The sequence below is a fragment of the Equus caballus genome, chromosome 8, assembly GCF_041296265.1.
Source record: "Equus caballus isolate H_3958 breed thoroughbred chromosome 8, TB-T2T, whole genome shotgun sequence".
In the NCBI taxonomy this organism is placed as follows: domain Eukaryota; kingdom Metazoa; phylum Chordata; class Mammalia; order Perissodactyla; family Equidae; genus Equus; species Equus caballus.
Window position 1 is genome coordinate 54459765 of NC_091691.1, and position 22677 is coordinate 54482441.

The following is a 22677-nucleotide window of genomic DNA, read 5'->3' on the forward strand; positions in this document are numbered from 1 at the left end:
AACATTTTCATCACCTCAAAAAGAAATCCCATACCCATTAACAAACACTCCCCAAGCCCCTGTGCCCTACACTCCTAGCAACCATGAATCTGCTTTCCGACTTTATGGGTTTGCCTATTCTGGACATTTCTATAATGGGAATCATCCAATATGTGGCCTTCTGTGTATGACTTCTTTCACTTAGCATGCTTTCAAAGTTCTTTCATTCTTAGCACATGTCAGTACTTTATTCTTTTTTATTAATATTCCATTGTATGGATATAGCATATTTTGTTTACTCATTCATTAGTTGATGAACATTTGGGTGTATCCACTTTTTGGGTATTATAAATAATGCTGCTATGACCATTCCCATGTTGATTTAAAAAAATTTTTTTTAGAACATTATCTACTTTTATAAGAGATTCCATGTGAAAATTTTACTTCTTTAAAAATTTTTTTTTATTGAGGTCACATTGGTTTACATAACATCTTGTAAATTTCAAGTGTACATTAGTATATTTCGGTTTCTGTATGGACTGCGTCCTGTTCGTCACTACAAAAATGTTACTTCTCATAAAGCAATCTCTTAATGCAGGCTTCAGGTTTCATCAAAGTTAGAAAGGAGAAAATGTCTACAAATTATGCTTATTGAACTCAGAGAATAAGGAGAGATTCAAGAAAATTATTTAAATAATGAGTTGTAATTTTACAATTCTAAGGAAAATATCAGAATTTTGGGCTTTCACTATGTTGATATATTATTATTAGAGAGGGCAGGGAAATGTAGCAAAACATTAAAAAATATGGTTATCAAAAATGGTTACATTTTTTAAAAAACTGGTGATTTAAAAGGGTAAGGTTTATAAGAGGGGGATAATAAGCATTTGACTTGTTAAAGAACCTATTCCTGAACCAAAACACCTGTGACCACTATAAAATGTCTTCAAAGCTTCACTCTTATATTTAGCATCGAGTACATACTTTCTGTGATAAGAAAACCACCCCTTAGATTGGAGCAACTGCAGTCCTAGAGCAATCACAGAGGAGTTATCTAAGAATACAGCTTTCTCTCCGAAAGCTCAGGCTTCACAGCCATAGGTGATTCAGGTGTAGAGGCAGTAAACTAAGGTGCTAAATCTGTGATCGTCATCATTTACTGTGAATTGAAATTAAAACCTATATTCACTCACTATTCCCAGCCACTAGCCAGCTATATAACCTCACTCTAGATGCCTAAACATCAGATCACTCCCAAAGATAAACCAGTGGTCCACACCGACACCACCCTGGTAGACCTGTTCCACAAACGATAGGTGTTTGCTGAATAGACACTTGCCCTCCTACCCACCTCAATTCCATATATCCTTTTATTCCATTTAGGAAAAAAACCCCAAAAGCCTAATGTAGTATTCTTCCCTTTAAATACATTTAGGTTCTTCTCAAAAGAACTTACCCTCTTTAGCTCTCTTTGCTCAATGGGTAAAATTAGATGCATGTTGACCATTTCTATGATTCATGTAATGACTTCTGCCTGCCCTGCCCATTTCATATCCTTCCAATTCTGTAAGTTAAAAAAGGAAACTGGCAGTGATAAGTTTTAAGGGCTGCCCCCAACAAATAAAATAATGGAAAAGTCCCTAGATTTTAGACTTTCAGCTTATTTGAATCCATTTAATTAGGAAAAAAACTATTAAGATTGTAGCTTTTCACCTTAACTTTAGAAGCACAGTATTAGTTATCCCAAACTGTGATTAAGCTGACCTTACATTTAGTATAAGCTAGAAGAGGTGAGTATTTGTATGAATGGAAAAAGCCAAGGTCTCATTGATCTGTGTCAGTTCATTTGTAGTGATTGATATACAATTAGCTGTTTCAGACAATACACAGATTCCCCTTCCCACTAGTCTAGGTCCTAAAGAGACCTTATTTTCACTCTCCTAAGTCTTTTAAGAGTGCTAAGTATAGATTATGTTATCACCAGGACACAATGCTACTGCCCCAAAGTAAAAGAAGTCATTTCTGGTCAATCCACACCACCAACAGATATGTATTAAAAAAAGAAAATCTTTGTCTTTTCTAAAAGAGTCTTGCCCAATGGTTTTCCCATTGCTGCATGGTTGGTGGGGTCTCCCTTCCCAGCTGGAGAGGATGAGGGACTCAGGCCAGAGAAGGGGCACACATGCTCCTCCCCACATGCTAGGAGGTAGATTCTGGAGAGCACACGTGTCATCTACCCAGCCATGCTGCAGCTGCATTGCCCAATCTTCTGCGTGTGCCAAATTTGAAAATGCCTACAAATGCAAAAGTAGGCATTTTCAAATATACGAATTCTCAAAAAATTGATTTCCTAGGCAGCCTTTCTCAAAATGCTCTGCAAGGTTGTGCTCCACCAAATGATAGAGAAATCAAGAAGAAGGAAGACGTGGGATACAGGACACAGAAAATCCAGTGTAAGAAAGTGGTGAAGAGACTTCCCAGAGTGACTGAGAAGTGAAGCTCCCGAATGACAGCCATGTGCAAAGCTGTAGAGGGCAACCAGGCCAGGCTAGAGCAAGAGGACACAGGGACTAAGGAGGGCTGTCCTCAAGAAGTGACCACTTCATGAAGTCCGTGACTATATCTAAAGACAGTATGAGAAAAATCACGCAACCCTGTGTGGCTCAAGCTAGCAGCATCATAATAATGAAAATTCAATATTTATTGAGCCAAAATCTAGTCACAGATTAAGAGAATGAGAAAGGTAAAGTGGTTTTGCAGAGATTAAGGCAGGGAGAAACAGGAAAGAGACTCGAACGCTTATCTTCCAGAAGTAAGCCAACAGAAAATCTAAAATTGAAAAAAATCAAGCAACAGTGACATAAGTATGTTATGTAGAAACGTGGATGTAAAACAACTAAAGTAACAGCTAAAATTATTTAAATGGTTGCCTCTGGGAAAGTGTGAATCAGGGTGGGCAGGCATGGGCAGAGGGCATCAGTTTTCCATTGTAAATCTCAGAATATTATTTGACGTCTAAAATGAAATACTCACAGGCACATACACAGATTTTTTTTTTTAAAGAGACAACTCACAAAGAAGAAAAGTCTTAAAGATTCCTAAGACATTGATAAATATTAACTGATATGTGTAAGGCACAGACACATGATCAACTAGACACTTAAGAACTAGCAATGCCTCTGAAGTTACCACAATAAAAGCCCATTTCATAAGTTAATCGTGACCTCCAGATTCCACCTAGGATTTAGAAAGCTGGAAAGAGCCTCACTCCCGCTCTAATAATGAGAAAACACATAACCTACAAAACTATAACTTTTCTTGAACCCATGAGAGAACTGAGATGGCAGGGCAACCAACTAGTCTGAAATCTAAGGAAACTGCTCTAGAATAAGCACTGGCTCTCCTGTGGTGCGTATGGGAGGAGGATGGGGCCTGCCAAACAAGCAGATAAAAGAATCCAGCTAAAATTTTTAATGAAGTGCTACAGGCTGAAAGTAGGCTAGTGTGAGGATACAGAACCTCTGAGAGTCACAGACACGAGGAAAGTTCACACCCACCTGCAGGTTCTTCTCCATGGACCCCTACCTGGTTGTAACAAAAAAGACTGGAGTTAGGGCAGGTGACCAGAGAAAGCCTTCCTCAGTGGCGCAGGCCTGGAGGAGGGGAGCTGCCACTGCTGCAGAAAAGGCATGAAGCCCCACCGGAGCCTTTCCGCCCTAAGGAATAACCCTGCTGCGGGAAGAACTGCAAGCCCGCCATCCACAGGGCAGAGTGAAGATCCTTTCACTAAAGAGAGGGACTGGAAACGATTGGGGCCCACATCATTAAAGCTCTCCTATTACAGGAGGAGCAGGATCACTGAGAAAGAACCATCTCAGGGACCCCTGTCCCTTAGGCAGGGATGCAAGCCTGTCGAAGATGGAGGCTGGACCAGGACAATAGAGGACTTCCCCATCCCCTACTCTCACTAGCAAGTACTGAGAATAAGCAACAGCAGTCTATTAACATGGGAGAAGCAAAAGCACAGAGAGAAACTCTCTCTGAGGCACAAGGCACACAAGGAAGGCCTAAAGCTGAGGGTGAAGCTGGAACAATCAGAAAAACCCTCCAGCAAATCAGCTTGCACCTTATGCAGAGGCAATACTGAACTCGGAAATGGAAGGAATTTGAAGCCCGGGGTGCACTGAAGGTAACCATAGCAACAACAGAACCCAAGCTCAGCTCTACTCCAGCCTAGATTGATTGAACCTCCTACACTAAGAGGTATGGCCATTCCCAGGCCCCAATACTATTTACCTCTGTCTCTACTGTATTATACATAGTGTTTAACATTCCATACAAAATTATGAGACACACAAAAAACAAGAAAAAACAATCCACTGTCGACAAAGTGATCAACAGAATGACACAGAAATGACCAAGATGTTGAAATGATCAGATAAAGAATTTAAAATAGCTATGATTATTATGTTACAAGGTCTAGTGGAAAAAGTGGACAACATACATGATGACCTGGAGAATTTCAGCTGAGAAATGGAAATTATAAGAAAGAGTCAAAGGAAAATGCTAGAAATAAAAATAACAGTAACAGAGACAAAGAACGCCTCAATGGTCTCATCAGTAGACATCAGAGCACTGCTGAGGAAAGAATCAGTAAACTTGAACATAGGTCAACAGAAATTAGCCCAACACTAAGACAAAAAAGGAAGGGGGAAGAAGAGAGGGAGGGGGAGGAGAGAAGAGGAGGACTAGGAGGAGGGAAGGGAGAGGGGGAAGGGGAGGAAGAGGGGAGGGGAGGAGGAGGGGAGGGAGGAGAGTGGGAGGGGGAGGAAGGGAAGACAGGAGGAGGGGTGAGGGAGGAGAAAGAGAAAAGAGGGAGAGAAGAAGAAGAAACAGAACTGAGTACCCTACGGCTGTAGGACAATATCAGTCTAATAAATATGTAATAAATCATTGAATTTATATGAGGTAGTAGTTTCTCAATTAAGCAAAAAAGAGTAAAATGGGGAAAAAAGATAATGAAAGCAGAATCTGCTACCATTTGCCCATGTAATTTGCCTTTAGGAATGCCGTGTTCTGCTAACCATTTCCATAACTCTCTGCAGGTCAGTACTCCTGACCTTGCCCCTCTGGCCCCACTGCTCATTACCATAATTGCATCCACCTGGCTTCTGATATTTAAGCGCCACCTCTGGGCCTCTACTGTTTTGAGGTCCTATGACACCCCACCCCACCCCCATTGCTATCAGTGAAGCAGGTCTGCAATGGCATTTCCTAATGGCAGCCCTAGACCTCAGAAGACAATCATTAATAAGTTTCTTGGTCATGCTGGTGACTTTTTCACCAGAAATTTCTTCCTGCTTTGGTAAATGATGTATCCTCTAGGCCCTTCCGTGGCACAAACTTATCTGGCGTGATCTTACATACTGTATCAAATCTAGCGTGACTGCTTATTTAAAACTTTCTTCTACTGTCTGCAATGGTATTTCTGGCACTTGGACGTCTATAATGGGGGACATTGTTTTGTCCATGATGCTGAGAACTATCCAAGCACAACTCAAGTTGTACCATCAAAAGAAATCAATGACAAATGGTCAGAAACTGAAGACAGTCACTCCAATAAAAGTCCTGATACCTTGGCCAGTTTCTGGACCTGAGTCAATTTTGGACTTAAAAGTATTTATTGAAGGAGACGCCAGATCCTGGAAGGAGAGATTCTGTGACACCAAAGCAAACATACACAGTCATGAATCTCCCAGACCATTCTCAAAGGGACCAATGACCATTTTACTCAAGTAACTGTACACTGGGGAAAGGGGATTACTCAAACATTTCACGAATTGTTAGGAATAAGGTCTGAGTTGACACTGATGCTAAGAGACCCAAAGTGTCATCTGGCCCCTCTGTTAGAAAGAGGGCATGCATGGGAGCGAGATAATAAATGAAATCTCGGCTCAGATCTGGCTCATAGCGTGTGCACTAGGTCCACACACACATCCAGTGGTCATTCCCCCAGTCCCTGAATGTATAATTGGAATAGACATGCTTAGTTGTTGGCAAACTCTCATTCTGCTTCCTTGGTCTGTAGTGTAAGTGCCAAACGAAAGGCTCAAAACTGCCCTCCCCCATCCCCTGGTGAAGATAAATCAAAACCAATGTGGGGAGGAATAGCAGAAATTAGTGACGCACTTAAAAACCTGAGAATGCAGGAGTGATGGTTTCTCTTATATTTCCTTTTAATTCACCAGTCCTGCCACTGCAAAATCCATATGGAATGTGGAGGATGACAGTGGACTTCCACAAACTCAACCAAATAGTAGCCCCAATTATAGCCTATCTATCAAATGTGGTCTCTTAGCTAGGGCAGGTTAATACTCCCTGAGTACACAGTATGCAGCAGTTGATCTGGCAAATATATTATTTTCTACCCTTATCAGGAAAAAAAAGATTGAAAACAGTCAGCATTCCCATGGACAACAGTATACATTTATAGTTTTGCCTCAGAGCCATTTGGGCATCCAGCAGAACATCACAGTGGTCCACTTTATCAATGACATCATGTTAATAGAACCAGATGAGCAAGAAGAGGCTAGAATGCAGAAAGCCTTGCTAAGACATATATGCTCCAGAGAGCGGGAGATAAATCTTGTAAAGAATTAGGAGCTATGCCATGTCACTACATTTTTAGGGGTTCAGTGGTCTCTGTAATGCTAGGACATTGCCTCCAAAGTAAAGAACAAATTATTTCACCTTGCATGTCCCCAAACAGAAGGAAACACAATACCTGGCTGGCTTCCTCAGGTTCTGGGGCAGCAGATTCCACACCTAAGGATAATGCTCTGATCCATATGTCAGGAGATGAAAAAGCCTGCCTGAACACTGGGCCCCTGTGTCAATGGACCAGCAGGCAAGAAGAGTCACTAGCTTAGCAGAGGTAACTGAACTCGAACATGAGGAGAAAGTATGACTATATACAATGGGGATATGGAGGGATATGTTTGGTGCGCAGATGACACACTTAGGTATCTGTTGGTATTCTGTGTCCAATTTTGACAGTAAATGGACAAGTGTGGCATCCCCAGCCCAAGAAGAGCATGGTAACCAGGGGCTCAGACCTCCAGGGATGAGGGCCTGAGTCATACCACCAGGTAAGCCACAAAGACCAGATGTGCTGGCTAAGGCGAGGGGACTCTAGAATGGATAGCAGAGGAGGGAGAGGATGAATTAGCTGTGGCCCCACAACCAACTACAGCAACAGAGGCTATATCTGTTGTATTAATCTTCTTCTTCTGAGTTTCTCCTATGAGTAGAGGCCCACTGGAACCCTGAAGGAGCTACTCCCAGAAATGTATGCAGTGAATCTGAGCAGAATAAAGGGTGGGCTGTGGCCAAAGCTGTGATGCACTGCTCAGATCCCCCCTTGAGGAATGAAGGACTTATTACCCAGATGCTGGGAGTGCCTGGGAAGCAGCCTTTAGCTGTGAGCCACTTCAGGGACCATCTCAGCTGAAGAAAGCCACCTCATGCAAGGTCACAGCCCCTTCCTAGGGCAGCCTGTATCCACTGACTGACCGTCCCAGGGGTCAAGCCCTCTCACCCCAACTTGGGACAGCTTTGAAGGGTCATCTCTTCTGCAAGCTCCTGCAGTCGGCAGAGGCATCCTTGAGAGTGAATCATGGCTTGACCTCAGCCTCTGCCCACTCCTGCTTCCTTCCCTCCCTTCCACAGGTGAGATGGCACAGCACTGCAGTAAACCTGCTGCACACTAATCTCCATCTCAGTTGGCTTCCTGAGGTTGGGAAGCCCAACCTACAACAAGTAGCAATGTTTGTACCTATATTTCAGGGTTGTCATTTTCCATCAAATGAAATGCATGTCAAATCATTTAACAGTGCCCGACACATAGCAGGCACTCGATATGTAAGCATGAGAAATGGTATCCTAGGGAACGAGATAGATAAGCTTATGTAAACCTCAGGATTATATGTATCTTCTGTATGTCAGGTGAGATATACACAATTCCTGAGACACAGAACACAGGAAGCATTTGTTTTCAATATATTCTCAGCTCTACTAGAAAATAGGAAGTTATAAGAAAAGTCAGTACTACAATCCAATTATTTAATATATTGATTGTATCCCTATTTTAAACTGATTATAAAAGATGTAAAAACTTCAGAATTCTAGCTGCATTTGAAACATAAGGTAAGAACAAATGCTAAATAAAACATCTTAACATTCTGATATATTAATTTTTATTAAAGAACACTAGGGGTCGCTACTGTACCAAGAAAAGCCCAGAGGTCCCTCAAAATTTGGGGAGCTATATTTTATATATTCCAAAGGACAAGAATTTAAAGTGCTTTATAATAAACCAAATCCCTTTTCAACTCATCATTTTATTTATTAAATTACAGAACATCACTATCATATTTTAGATTATCTTCCAGGTAAAAGATCAGAACAAGATAATTTGATGCCTTTCACGAGCGCAATTAGAAATAAAACTTTTCGCAAAATTCATGCTTAAATATTGAGCACATAAATTTTTAATGTTTCATATGTGACACAACCATTTAGCTTGAGCTAAATTTTATTTTCTAATACAAGAGATAACATATATGCTAATGTTCAAATCAAACTAAGGCCCAATTTAGCATAGTCTCATGTTCAAAGTTCAAGAAAATAGCGGAATCAGTCAAATATGTGAAGAACCAAACACAGACACATTCCAGATTTCACAGACAAAGGCCAGACAAGTTCATAAAAAAGAACAAAAAGATAACCTCGAGAGGGAAAAGTCAAAATAGAGTTGCTAAAATACATTACAGAGAATGTCCAGTTTTCAGTAAAAACTTGTGAGACATGCAAAGAAAGAGGAAAGTATGATCCATAGTATGAAAAAAGTAGGTAACAGAAACTGACTTTCAGTGGGCCCATATGATGAATTTAGCAGATAAAGACTGCAAAGCCACTATTATAAATATGTTCAAAAAGTTTAATATTCAGAGGAATTAAAATGGTACACTAATATTTGTGTAACACTAAAGAAGGCAGTAAAAGAGGAACAAAGGAACAAAAAACCTGAGACGTAGAAAACAAATACAAAATATAAGTTATAAATCCAAAGTCACTAATAATTAAATTAAATATGAATAGGCTAAACACTTAAAGGCAGAAATTTTCAGACTAGATAAAAACACAGTTGAATTATATGCTGTCTACAAGAGACACACATTAGATTCAAAGACACAAAGAAGTTGAAAGTAAAAAGAGGCTAAAAGTTATATAGTGCAACCAGTAACCGTAAGAGAGCCAGATTGGTTATATTAACATAAAGCAAAATAACCTTTATGACAAGAAATATTACTGAAGGCAAAAAAAGACATTTCATAATGGGAAAAAAAGTCAATACATTAGGAAGACATATCCCATATAATATATACCATGCAATCCCATTATAAAGGAATATGCACCTAACGGAGCTCCAAAATTCAGGAAGCAAAAACTGACAAAATTAAAAACACACAATTTAAGATTAATAGTTGGAGACTTCAATATCAGACTCTCAATATTTGATAAAACAAACTAACAAAATCAGTTAAGGATAATAAATTTTGAATAGCTCTATCAACTAACTCAGCCTACTGGACATTTATAGAATACCCAACCCCCAAACAGCAGAATATACATTCCTTTCAAGCACTCAAGGAACATTCTCCAGGACAGATCAAATGCTATACCATAAAATAATGCCTAATAAATTTTAAAAGAATTTACAATATATTCTTCAATAAATAATTCAAAGTAAGTGATCTGATCATAAGGGGAATTAAATTAGAAATAAACAATGGAAAGAAATTTGGGAAATCTCCAAATATTTGTCAAACAACATACTTCTAAATAACCTATGGGTCAAAGAAGAAATCACAAGGAAAATTAGAAAATATCTTAAAATGAATAAAAACAAAAACACAACATGTCAAAATTTATTGTATGTAGCTAAAAGGAAAATTTATAGCTTTAAATGCCTCTATAAAAAAGAAAAAAAGAATCAAGTCAATACTCTAAGGCTTCAATTTAAGAAATTTTAAAAAAAGAAAATATAAAATTAAATAAAAACAAAGCAGAAGAGAGAAACTATTAAAAAAGATCAGAGCAGAAATCAATGAAATAAACAGAAAAACAGTACAGAAAATCAATGAAACCAAATGTTGGTTCTTGGAAAAGATCAACAAATTGATAAATCTTTAGTCAAACTAACCAAGACAAAAGGAATACATATATTATGAACAACAGGAATGAAATAGGCGCTATCATTACTAATCCTACACACATGAAAAGATTATAGGAAAATATTATTAACAACTTTATGCCAACAAACTAGACAACTCAGGTGAAATGAAAAAATACTTAAAAAGACAAAATAACCAAAACTGACTCAGGAAGGGTTAATCTTCCTCAAAATAAAAAAAAAGAACCATAAATAAATATATTAATAATAATAATTTTAAAAACCCAATGCCATCTGTGATCCATGGCTTCACTCATGTTACACTCCTCTTTTGAGACTTCTGCCATTAAACCATAGCTATAGCTCCCTCAAATGCCTTCTCTGCTGCCACCTATCTGCCAGCCTCCCAGTGGTTCAACTCTCACCAAATAACTCTGGGCAACCTGGTCTTTCTCCCCACAGCAAATCCTGCCACTGTCCCAGGGGTGTCTCCCACCCCTTCAGTATCCTGGTCTGTTTCTAGGTTTCCCTCATTTCCCACACACTTTGCCTCTGCTCAATGTCAGGTGCCCAGTCCCAGACCCAGAGCTTGAATATCATTATCATCTCTAAACTCACGAACACAGCAAGCCCACTGTCCCACAAACTCTCACTTTCCAGCTTGTTCACAAAGGTCTACTCCTAGACTTGTTCTTCAACTTAATCAGCCCTTCAGTTCTTCAATTACTTTTCAAGTAGGTAAATACCCCCATCTTTACTTCCTTCAATAAATCCACCATGTATTTCTTGATCCCTCTCTTCAGCATTTCTTTGCCAATATCCTCGCTTCACTATCTTTGTCACAGCAGCCTAGGAAAACCCCAAAGCCAGATAAATACACTAGCTCAATTTTTCTATAACCACACCCAAGTTGCTAAACAGCTGTGTCAAAAAAATAACTCAACCCTGCAGATTCAGGGCACCATAAAGTCAGGATCTCATACTCCAGGTAGGCCCTCAACACTGCTTGGCAATCCTTTTTATAATGCCCTATTCAGGTGTCTCTCACATATTCCACAACAGATATTTCAAGCTTTCACTATTCTCCTCAAGCCTCTTACCCAAACACCTTTCCCTTAACAAATGACCTCATCTCTAAGCTTTACAATAAAAAGAGAGGCTTTCATAGAATTCCTTGGGCTCCCTGGCACCAAATCTACCACCATAGCTGTATCTACAGGCATTCTTCCATTCTTTCCTCCTGATGCTTAAGACTAATCCCGTTTCCTGTATCCTGGATCCCATCCTTGCCTGCTTCTCAGGCACACCCTGTTCTGCTCAACCTCTCCCTCTTTACTTGCAAATAGAAAGGAGCAAGTAAACACTCCCGTCTCTTCCGTCTAACAGCAAAAGCAACCAAACCCCTCTCTGATCCCATGGTCCCTACCAGATATTGTCCTCCTCACTCTCCCCTCCCACTCCCAGTCTTGACTCACCCTTTCCACCTTGTTCCTTCCCGTCAGCTACCCACTACCTACTGCAGACTAGGCTCATCTCCCACCATGTCATTAAAACTGTCCTCAATTTTTATCAGTAAATGCTCACTGAATCCGAGGGACCCCTTCAGCTGCCACAGCACTGTGTCACTGTACGGCATTGAACAGCATGGCCTGTGTGCCTCCTTGGCTTCCACAACCCTGTACTCTGTGGGGTTTCTCTCACTGCTCTGACACTTCTTCCAAAGATCCTTTGGAAGCTCCACTTTCTCTGATTACAGGTATCTCCAATAATATCTCCTGGCTCTTTCCCACTGCTTTAACTGTTTATGTGCTATTGACTTCAAAATTCATATTTCCAACTCTACTAGAAACCTCCCTTTGGATGATACAAGAATACCTCATGCTCAAAAAGCATGAAGCTGCACTCATCTGTCTTCTTAGATTTACACACACACAAAAACTACGTAGGTGTTCCCTCTCCCACATTTGTTTTTCATAAGCAATTGCCCCATTATTTACCTCCTTTCTCATGTCACAAATAAGCTCTGCCCTTGCCCACTTTCTCCTTTTCACCTCCACACTCAATTAGTCCTATTACTTCTACTTCCCAAGTGTTAATTATATCTACTTATTGCCATTCCCATTGCTTCTATACCCACCCAACCCGTAATGGTCTCCTCCAAGTTACTATAACAGCTTCTGAACTGGTCTCTTCATATCTAGTGTTTCCAAATGGGATTCTAGATCAAGAAATCAAAATTTCTGAAGAGTGACGTCAGCATCATGGCAGAGTGAACTTGCCTGGGACTCTCTCCCCTCCAACACACAACAAAAAGGGGCATCCATACTCCAACAGAAGACATCCTATCAACACAAAAACCTTGGAGAGACATGCAGCCACATGATGGAGGGTGGAAGGGCTGGAGCCCCCCTTGGAAAAGCTGGAAAGGGGTAAGAGAGAACTTTGCTCCCTCCCCTAAAGACTGCAATCACTGCCCAGGCAGATCCATGAGAGAAGAAGTGGGGGAAGGTGGTGTGTCCACGGGATCACCCAGGACTCACTAGGGCCCTGGAAGCCTAGAGGGAAGCCATCTAACGGGGCGAAAGCTCACGCATGGGGTGACCTCATCAAGCCAAGACCCCAGGAGACCAAATAGGAGAGCTGATGGAGAAAGCTCAGACTGTATGCAGGAGAAAGCACTCGTTCCCTGATGCACACCACACCATCTCAGCTGAAGGCAGAAGGCTCAGAATACACAGCTCTCTCCACCCCCACCCAGTGGCGATAGGCTGTAACTTCAACCGAATAATATAAGAATGAGAAAGAGTCGACTTTCTAACATCAGACACTACATCAAGTCTCCAGACCAGAGAGAAAACGACAAGCACCCAGAACTCAGTCCTGAGGACACAGAATATGTAAGCTAAATGACAATGAATTCAAAATAGCTATCATCAAAAAAACTCAACGAGGTAAAAGAGAATGTAGAGAAACAATTCAATGAGTTCAGAAGCTACTTCACAAAAGAGATCGAAACTATAAAGAAGAATCAATCAGAAATAATGGAGAGAAAAGACACAATGGTAAAGATAAAACAAAATACGGATTTCCTGAATGCTCAAGTGGCATCACAGAGGAGCATATAAGTATAATCGAAGACAGACATGTTGAAATGCTCCAGACTGAGGAGGAGAGAGAACTAAGACTAAAAGGAAAGGAAAAAAGTCTCCAAGAAATACCTGACTCAATGAGGAAATGCAACATAAGAATTATAGGTATTCAAGAAGGTGTAGAGAAGGAGAATGGAGCAGAAAGCATGTTCAAAGAAATAAGAGCAGAGAACTTCCCAAAACTAGGGAAAGGAAGAGAAATATGAGTGGAAGAAGTTTCCAGATCTCCTAGCTTTGTCAGTGTAAAAAGACCTACTGCAAGGCATGTAGTAGTAAAATTGGCAAAACTGAATGACAAAGGAAGAATACTCAGGGCAGCAAGGCAGAAGAAAACAATCTACAAAGGAACCCCTATCAGGCTTTCAGTGGATTTCTCTGCAGAAACTTACAAGCTAGGAGAGAATGGAACGACATATTCAAAACTTTAAAACACAAGAATCTTCAGCCAAGAATACTCTATCCAGAAAATTATCCTTCAGATATGAGGGAGAAATTAAATCTTTCCCAGACAAACAAAAGCTAAGGGACTTCATAGCCACGAGACCCCCCCCCCCCCCTTACAAGAAATCCTCAAGAAGGCCCTCATACCTGAAAAAAGAAAAAAAAGGAGAAAGGGGTCACAAAACACAGAGTAGGGAGACAGATAGAATCAGAATAGGATAGCAAATATTCAACTATAGCACTAGGATAAAGGGAAAGAAAACACCAGAAACAAAGACAATTTTTGTGAATTTAACCACAAACTCACAACACAAATTGGAATAAGATATGAGAAAAACAACTTAGGAGGGAGAAGGAAAGGGGCTGAATCGGTTTAGACTGAGGAAAGAAGAAGCCATCAGAAAACGGACTATCTTATACACAAGATTCTGAATACAAACTTCAGGGTAGCCACTAAACAAAAAAGTAGAACAGAGACACAAAACATAAATAAGGAAAAAACTAAGAAACACAGTACAAAAAAATACATAATTCAATGGGTAGACCAAAACATACAGGATGAGAAACAAAGGAAATGCAGGAAACCCAGAAAACAAGTGATAAAATGACAGCATTAAGCCCTCATACATCAACAATCACCCTCAATGTAAATGGAGAATAAAAAGACACAGAGTGGCAAGATGGATTAAAGAACAAGACCCAACAATATGCTGCCTCCAGGAAACACATCCAATGACAAACACAGGCTCAGAGTGAAGGGGTGGAAGACAATACTCCAAGTTAATGGCAAACAAAAGAAAGCAGGTGTCAAAATATTTATATCAGACAAAGTAGACTTCAAGATAAGGCAGGTAAAGAGGGGCAGTATATAATGATCAAAGGGACACTCCATCAAGAAGAAATAATGCTTATAAATATCTATGCACCCAACACAGGAGCACCAAAGTTCATAAAGCAACTATTAACAAACCTAAAAAAGATATTATTAATTACACAATAACAGTAGGGGACCTCAACACCCCACTCACATCAACGGACAGATCATTCAGACAGAAAATCAAGAAAGAAACAGTGAAGCTAAACGAAAAGCTAAAACAGTTGGACTTAATAGACATACATAGAACACTCCATCCAAAAACAGCAGAATACACTTTCTTCTCAAGTGCACACAGAAGATCCTCAAGGATAGACCATATGTTGGGAAACAAGGCAAGCCTCTATAAATTTTAAAATATTGAAATAATAACAAGCATCTTCTCCGATCATAATGCTATAAAGCTAGAAATCAATTACAAGGAAAAAGCTGAGAAATGGACAAAGATGCGGAGACTAAACAACATGCTATTGAACAAGAAATGGATCATTGAAGACATTAAAGGAGAAATCAAAAAATATCTGGAGACAAATGAAAATGATAACATACTGTACCAACTCATATGGGATGCAACAAAAGCCATATTAAGAGGGAAATTCATGGCAACACAGGTGTACCTTAACAAACAAGAAAAATGCCAAATAAGCATTCTCAAATTACACCTAACTGAATTAGAGAAAGAAGAACAAACAAAGCCCAAAGTCAGCAGAAGGAGGGAAATAACAAAAATCAGAGCAAAAATAAATGCTATTGAAACAAAAAAGGCAGTAGAAAGGATCAATGAAACAAAGAGCTGGTTCTTTGAGAAGATAAATAAAATTGACCAACTCCTAGCCAGAACTACAAAAAAAAAAGAAAGAAAGTTCAAACAAACAAAATCAGAAATGAAAGAGGAGAACTAACAACAGATTCCACAGAAATACAACAGATTATAAGAGAATACTATGAAAAACTATATGCCAACAAAATGGATAACCTAGAGGAAACGGATAAATTCTTAGACTCTTAAAACCTCCCAAAGCTAAGGCAAGAAGAAAGAGACAATCTGAATAGACCAATCACAAGGAAAGAGACTGAAACAGCAATCAAAAGCATCCCAAAGAATAAAACCCCAGGACCAGAAGGCTTTCCTGGGTAATTTTACCAAACTTTCAGAGAGGATTTAATACCTGTCCTTCTCAAGCCATTCCAAAAAATTAGGGAAGATGGAACACTCCCTAACACATTCTATGAGGCCAACATCACTCTGATAACAAAGCCTGACAAGGACAGCACAAAAAGGGAGAACTACAGGCCAATATCACTGATGAACATCGATGCAAAAATCCTCAATAAAATTTTGGCAACCCGAATTCAGCAATTCATCAAAAGGATCCTACATTATGATCAAATGGGATTCATACCAGGGACACAGGGATGGTTCAACATCTGCAAATCAATCGATGTGATACACAACATCAACAAATTGAGGAATAAAAACCATATGATCATCTCAATAGACACAAAGAAAGCATTTGACAGGATCCAAAAGCCATTTATAATAAAAACTCTTAACAAAATGGGGATAGAAGGAAATTACTTCAACTTAATAAAGGCCATATATGACAAACCCACAGCCAACATCATACTCAATTGGCAAAAACTGAACGCCATCCCCATGAGAACAGGAACAAGACAAGGATGCCCACTATCACCACTCTCATTCAACATAGTACTGGATGTTTTGGCAAGAGCAATTAGGCAAGAGAAAGGAATAAAAGGAATCCAAATAGGGAGTGAAGAAGTGAAACTCTCGCTGTTTGCAGACGACATGATTCTATATATAGAAAACCCCCAAAAATCTATCAGAAAACTAACAGAAATAATTAAAAACTACAGTAAAGTTGCAGGGTACAGAATCAACTTACAAAAATAAGTTGCTTTTCTATACTCCAATAATGAACTTACAGTAAGAGAACTCAAGAATACAATTCCATTAGCAATCACAACTAAAAGAATAAAGTTCCTAGGAATAAATTTAACCAAGGAGGTGAAGGACTTATACAATGAAAACTATAAGACATTTCTGAAAGAAATTGATAATGACATAGAGAGATGGAAGAAGATTCCTTGCTCATGGATTGGAAGAATAAACATAGTTAAGACATCCACACTACCCAAAGCAATCTACAGATTCAATGCAATCCTTATCAGAATCCCAGTGACATTCTTCACAGAAACAGAGCAAAGAATCCTGAAATTCATATGGGGCAACCAAAGACCCTGAATTGCTAAGGCAATCCTGAGAAAAAAGAACAAAGCTGGAGGTATCACAACCTTGACTTCAAAACGTACTACAAAGCCATAGTGATCAAAACGGCATGTACTGGTACAAAAACAGACACACAGATCAATGGAACAGAACTGAAAGCCCAGAAATAAAACCACACATCTATGGACAGCTAATCTTTGACAAAGGTGCCAAGAACACACAATGGAGAAAAAGATAGTCTCTTTAATAAATGGTGGTGGGAAAACGACAGCCACATGCAAAAGAATGAAGGTAGACCACTATCTCATGCCATGCACAAAAATAAACTCAAAATGGACCAAAGACTTGAGGATACATCCTGAAATTATAAAACTCCTGGAAGATAATATTGGTAGTACACTCTTTGACATAGAACTAAAAATGATCTTTTCAAATACCATGTCCTCTCAAACAAGGGAAACAAAAGAAAAAATAAACAAGAGGGAATTCATCAGACTACAGAGCTTCTGCAAGGCAAAAGAAACCAGGATCCAAACAAAGAGACAACCCACCAATTGGGAGAAAATATTTGCAAATCATATATTTGATAAGGCGTTAATGTCCATAATATATAAGGAACTCACACAACTGAACAATAGGAAAACAAACAAGCTGATCAAAAAATGGGCAGAGGAGATGAACAGACATTTTTCCAAAGAAGATATACCAATGTCCAATAAACACATGAAAAGATGTTCAAAATCACTAATCATCAGGGGAATACAAATTCAAACTACACTAAGATATGACTTTACGCCTGTTAAAATGGCTATAATCACTAAGACTAAAAATAACAAATGTTGGAGATGGTGTGGAGAGAAGGGAACTTTCATACCCTGCTGGTGGGAATGCGAAGTGGTGCAGCCACCATGGAAAACAGTATGGAGATTCCTCAAAAAACTGAAAATAGAACTACCATACAACCCAGCTATCCGACTACTGGGTATCTACCCAAGCAATCTGAAATCAACAACCCAAAGTAACATATGCACCCCTATGTTCATTGCAGCACTATTCACAATAGCCAAGACATGGAAGCAACCCAAGCACCCATCCACTGATGATTGGATAAAGAAGATGTGGTATATATATACAATGGAACTCAGCCAGAAAAAAAAGACAAATTCATCCCATTTGCAATAACATGGAAGGACCTAGAGAGAATTATGCTAAGCAAAATAAGCCAGACTGAGAAAGACAAACACCAGATGATTTCACTCATATGTGGAATATAAACAAACACATGGACACAGAAAACAGTTCTGTGGTTACCAGGGGAAGGGGATGGGGGGGTGGGCACAGGGAGTGAAGGGGAGCACTTACGTGGTGACAGACAAGAAATAATGTACAACTGAAATCTCTCATTGATGTGAACTATTATGAACTCAATAAAAAAAAATTTTAAAGAAAAGAAATCAAAATTTCCAAAATCCTAAATTGGTTTTAAAATACTCCAAACATTCTTTATACCCTTTACTACTTATCATGGCTATCCAAAAAATTGTATTCAATCAATAAGAAATATCAAGTTTACAAAGCATTGTACCCTATAGAGAATATTAAAACACTGGGAAACACCAGCAGATATTATGGGTAACATTGAAGTAACTTCACATTCAGACCTTCCAGCAAAGTGACAGGATAGCACTACACAGAATCATGTGTTGACAATTCTTATTTTGCTTCCAAAACTTATTATTTCTTGGAACACCATTCACAGAATTTATATAAAGCATACAATACATATAAACACATTAATATTTTATTTGTAAGAATGTCTCATCGTTAGCAACAGACAGGACCACAAATACATACATATAACCTGACAACAGCTGCAAGTGACACTAACTGATTAGATCCTCCTTTGTTCCCCTAGCCTAGAAATGTTGACCTTAACCTTCGACTGCAAGTCAATGCTTCCTTCTCTTACTTTCGACTTGACATCAGGGGACTCCTTTCAACCAATAACATCTTTGTGTCGATTGTTAGGCTTTAATTCTTACAGAAGAATTATAGTACATATTACCATTTTCTCTGAAAATGAGTACATATTATAGTACATATTACCATTTTCACTTCTGAAGGTTTGAAAAAACAAATAAGATAGACGAGAAAACCAAGAAATGCCAGGCACAGGTGATCCGCACATGGAAACACAACTCACATCGGGTCGCACCCCTCCTCATTCACCTCCATTGGGTGAACCACACATCACCTGATTATGTCATTCCCCTACATAAACCCTTCAAACTGCCCTTAAGACAAAGTCTGACTGACAAGTACAATGAGGGTGAAATTGTGAAAAAGCATTAACATCTGTTTCTCAGTTTTATGTTTCCAAGTAGATGACTTTCTACTAATTAGCCTGAGGTAACTATGGGTGAGGTGGGGTGGGGTGGACAGTAAAGGGTCACTGTGGATTATCAAATCAGGAATGTTTTTGGCATTCAAAATAGAACCCAGGTAAAGATTAAGAACCAGTCTTTGTTGAAGGATGAGGACATTTTTAAGAATTCCTTTAGCATACCAAGAAGCAACTCAGCCTCCACTTTCTAGACAACTCAGATCATAGATTTTTCCTTGCTGCAAAGATACTACCCCTTCCCCACTGAGAGCAAGGCCATGAGGTTTGTTACTTGAGGACAAGAGGAGAATGTAACAGAGCAGAATAAATATCCCTCTGGGACAGAGGATTGTGGAAGAGGAAAATACACGAGATGGGGCATGTGGCTCCTGATCGTAAGCCCAGAGAGTGAGATAATTGAGGGGGCACTGAGAACAGGCCAGTGGTATGTGGGCTGCTACAAAAAGATCCTCTAGCAGCCCACCTATCCTAGCACCCACCTGCAAGGCAGCCACATCCAAGTAAACTGTGTAGTGCAGGCAGAGGGAAGGCTAAATTTTGTCTAACCAGACCTGCTTTTAGCTCTCGTGTGGGGCTAAATTCCCACATGCCACCCTTGGCCACACCCCAGTGGCTCAGGGTGACACAAAGCCAACAAAAGCCAAGGTAAGTCTCCTGAGACAGCCAAGGAGCACTACCTGTATCATATGACAAACTGAGAGACCTGAGTTTTACTTTCTCCCCAAGTTTGACTTCAGCTACAAATGCTTAAGGAGCACTAGGAAGAGTCACTGAGGAACCAAAGGTGGTAGAAACACACAGCAAGGCTCACCTTTACATTTAAATGTCGCCTGAGGGGAGATGGTGGGAAGAGAGAGGTGAGGGGCTCTGGAAGACCTATCATTTATCAGGAAAGCTACTGAGATTGAGGTACCCAAGACTAACATTCAGTCCTTCATACTCCCAGGATGAGAAGGTGCTTGTTGAAATATCAGAGCCATTTTAGAAAATAAATTCTATTTCTCTGTACACCTGAGTGTAATACAGGTGCAACCCTGCTACACAAGGCACACTATGGTTTGGGGCTACTTACCCACCTCAGCTTATCCCTTGCCTGCTCTCGCCTGTAGGCCCTCACCATCTAGGCTGACTCTCACCTCAGAAACATGCCGTTTCTTCTGCAGTGAGCCCTTTTCTTCTCTATTTTCACCTGGTTAAGTCCTACACACTCTTCATATATCACCTGAGAATCACTTCTTCCAAGAAGCTGATCCTTCAAGCTCCAGTTGCAAACCTTTCCTATGAGGTCCCATGACACCCTGCACTTCCATATTCTGGTACATATTGTGAAATGTGGATCAGTCTGATCTAATAACCTACTAGACTAGTCTCAGTGAGGGCCAGGATCCTGAAGGACACCATCTCCAAGGTAATTCATGTGACTCTGGGCATATAGTATACACTTGGACCTGCTGGTTCAACTATAATGTCTTTGAGAAGAAAAAAATATCGTAGCAAGCATCTTGTGGGCTCAGGGTCACCCTTGTAGCTCATAAGGTTTAGGATCCATGCCAATTTTAAGACTGGTTCTTAATTTCTCTGACTTAGAGGGGTTTAGGAGAGACATTTTACTCATTCTTATGGGGGTTCTTTCTTGCATAAGAGATGGAAATTTATTGCAAGCAAGATTGGAAAGATTAATGCTAAATAAATGATAGAGTAGTGCATACTTGCAAGAAAAAGCTAAAAAATCCATTTGAAGCTTACCTTTACAATGAATGTCAGCAATTACTTCATTCCTTTCCATGGTTTCTAATAGCTGTCTTACTTCTTCATTGTTTCCATTTCTGGCATGATGGAGAAGCCATTGCTCTGTTTCTGTGTTCATTTCTAGATTTAAAAAACAATAATATTGCTATTATCTAAGAACATAATTAGTTTGGGGACATCATCTTCTTATACAAAAAAAGAGAAAAATCATCTTCATTTTGCAGTTAATAAGACAGACACAAGAACTGATTAAATGAATCAGTTGCAGGGCCAGAACTTGACCCTGAGACTCCTTGCTCTTTGTAGTATTATAAAAGAGTGCACTAGACATTTGGGCAAGTTTCTCAATCTCTCAAAGCCTCAGTTTCCTCATGTGCAAAATACAACCAACCTCATGAGCACTTGTAAGACTGGGTTTATAAAAGCATTCTGTAAAATTACTTTGCAAATAGTTATTACAACATTAATAACTAGACAAAGTTAAAATATGGCCATTCATACAGAAATATCATAAGGCTGAAATGTAAATGAACACATTCAAAACCTGTGCAAAAAACCACTCTGAATAGAAAAACTAAATCATAGATAAGGAACCTGGAGTGACCATACTTAGAATTTTTTCTCTCTCATAATTTCTTATCAAGCCTCAAGCCAAATATAGAGGAATACAACCAAATCTAAAGCATGTATGTCAAAATGTTATGAACAGCAATTCCCAGAAGAAATACAAATTTTTCTTACTAATAATCAAATAAGTGCAAATAAATCAAACACACATGATATTATTTGCCTACCAGATTAGCAAGAATAAAAAAAGATTAAACATACTCAAGGCTGGCATGGACAGAAAACTGCTAATATAAACATAAATGCATACAATCTTTCATATGTTACAGGGGAAGTGTCAACAATTTGACAATATCAAATAAATTTCAAAATACACATACCCCTAAGGAAAGATTCTGGGAAGATAGCAGACTAAGAAAAACCAGGAATCTGACTCCCCATTAGACCACAATTGCAGTGGTAGAATCTCTGATGTAACTATTTTAGAACCCTGGGGTCTACTGAAGGTTTGCTACTACCCCGGGAAGACTCGGAAGGTAAATTGTGGTTACTGAGGTCCATTTCAGCTCTTAGCACAGTAGCAGCTACCCATCCCCCACCCCAGCCACGTGGCACCACCTGGGCACATGTTCCTGGAGCAGCTTGCAGGAACCAGGGTGGCTCCCTGTCCTCCAAATATCGGGGAGCTGGGCTCTGATCACGGATTGCTGCTTCTGATCACAGAGGTGCAGACAAAGACACAGGCAGCCATTGTTTTTGCACCTTCCCCCAGTGTTGCAAGCCCCTCCAGTAGGATGGACTTCCAGTGGATTTGTTCACTCTGTCATTTTGATGTTTTTTCTGCTTTAAAGAGTCAGACATTAAAGACTAGGACATTTAAAACCAACTACATATATAGGGAAAATTAAAACATGACTGCTCATGCCCACTGAAAGGTTCAGATAAGACCTGAGAAGACCTTAAGTTTATACCTCAGGCTGACCCTCAGCACAGACACAGCCTACCACAATGAAAAAAAATCAATCACAA

General features: G+C 39.6%; 1 long non-coding RNA gene across 3 annotated transcripts in view; it reads right to left on the reverse strand.

The window, feature by feature from the left end:
- The window catches only part of LOC102148682 (uncharacterized), a 95659-nt gene that overhangs the window by 26792 nt on the left and 46190 nt on the right, over window positions 1-22677 (reverse strand). For all 3 annotated transcript variants that reach the window (XR_011420984.1, XR_011420983.1, XR_011420982.1), the window contains one exon: window positions 21079-21201. This is a non-coding gene — a long non-coding RNA (uncharacterized lncRNA). The remainder of the gene's footprint in view (window positions 1-21078; window positions 21202-22677) is intronic.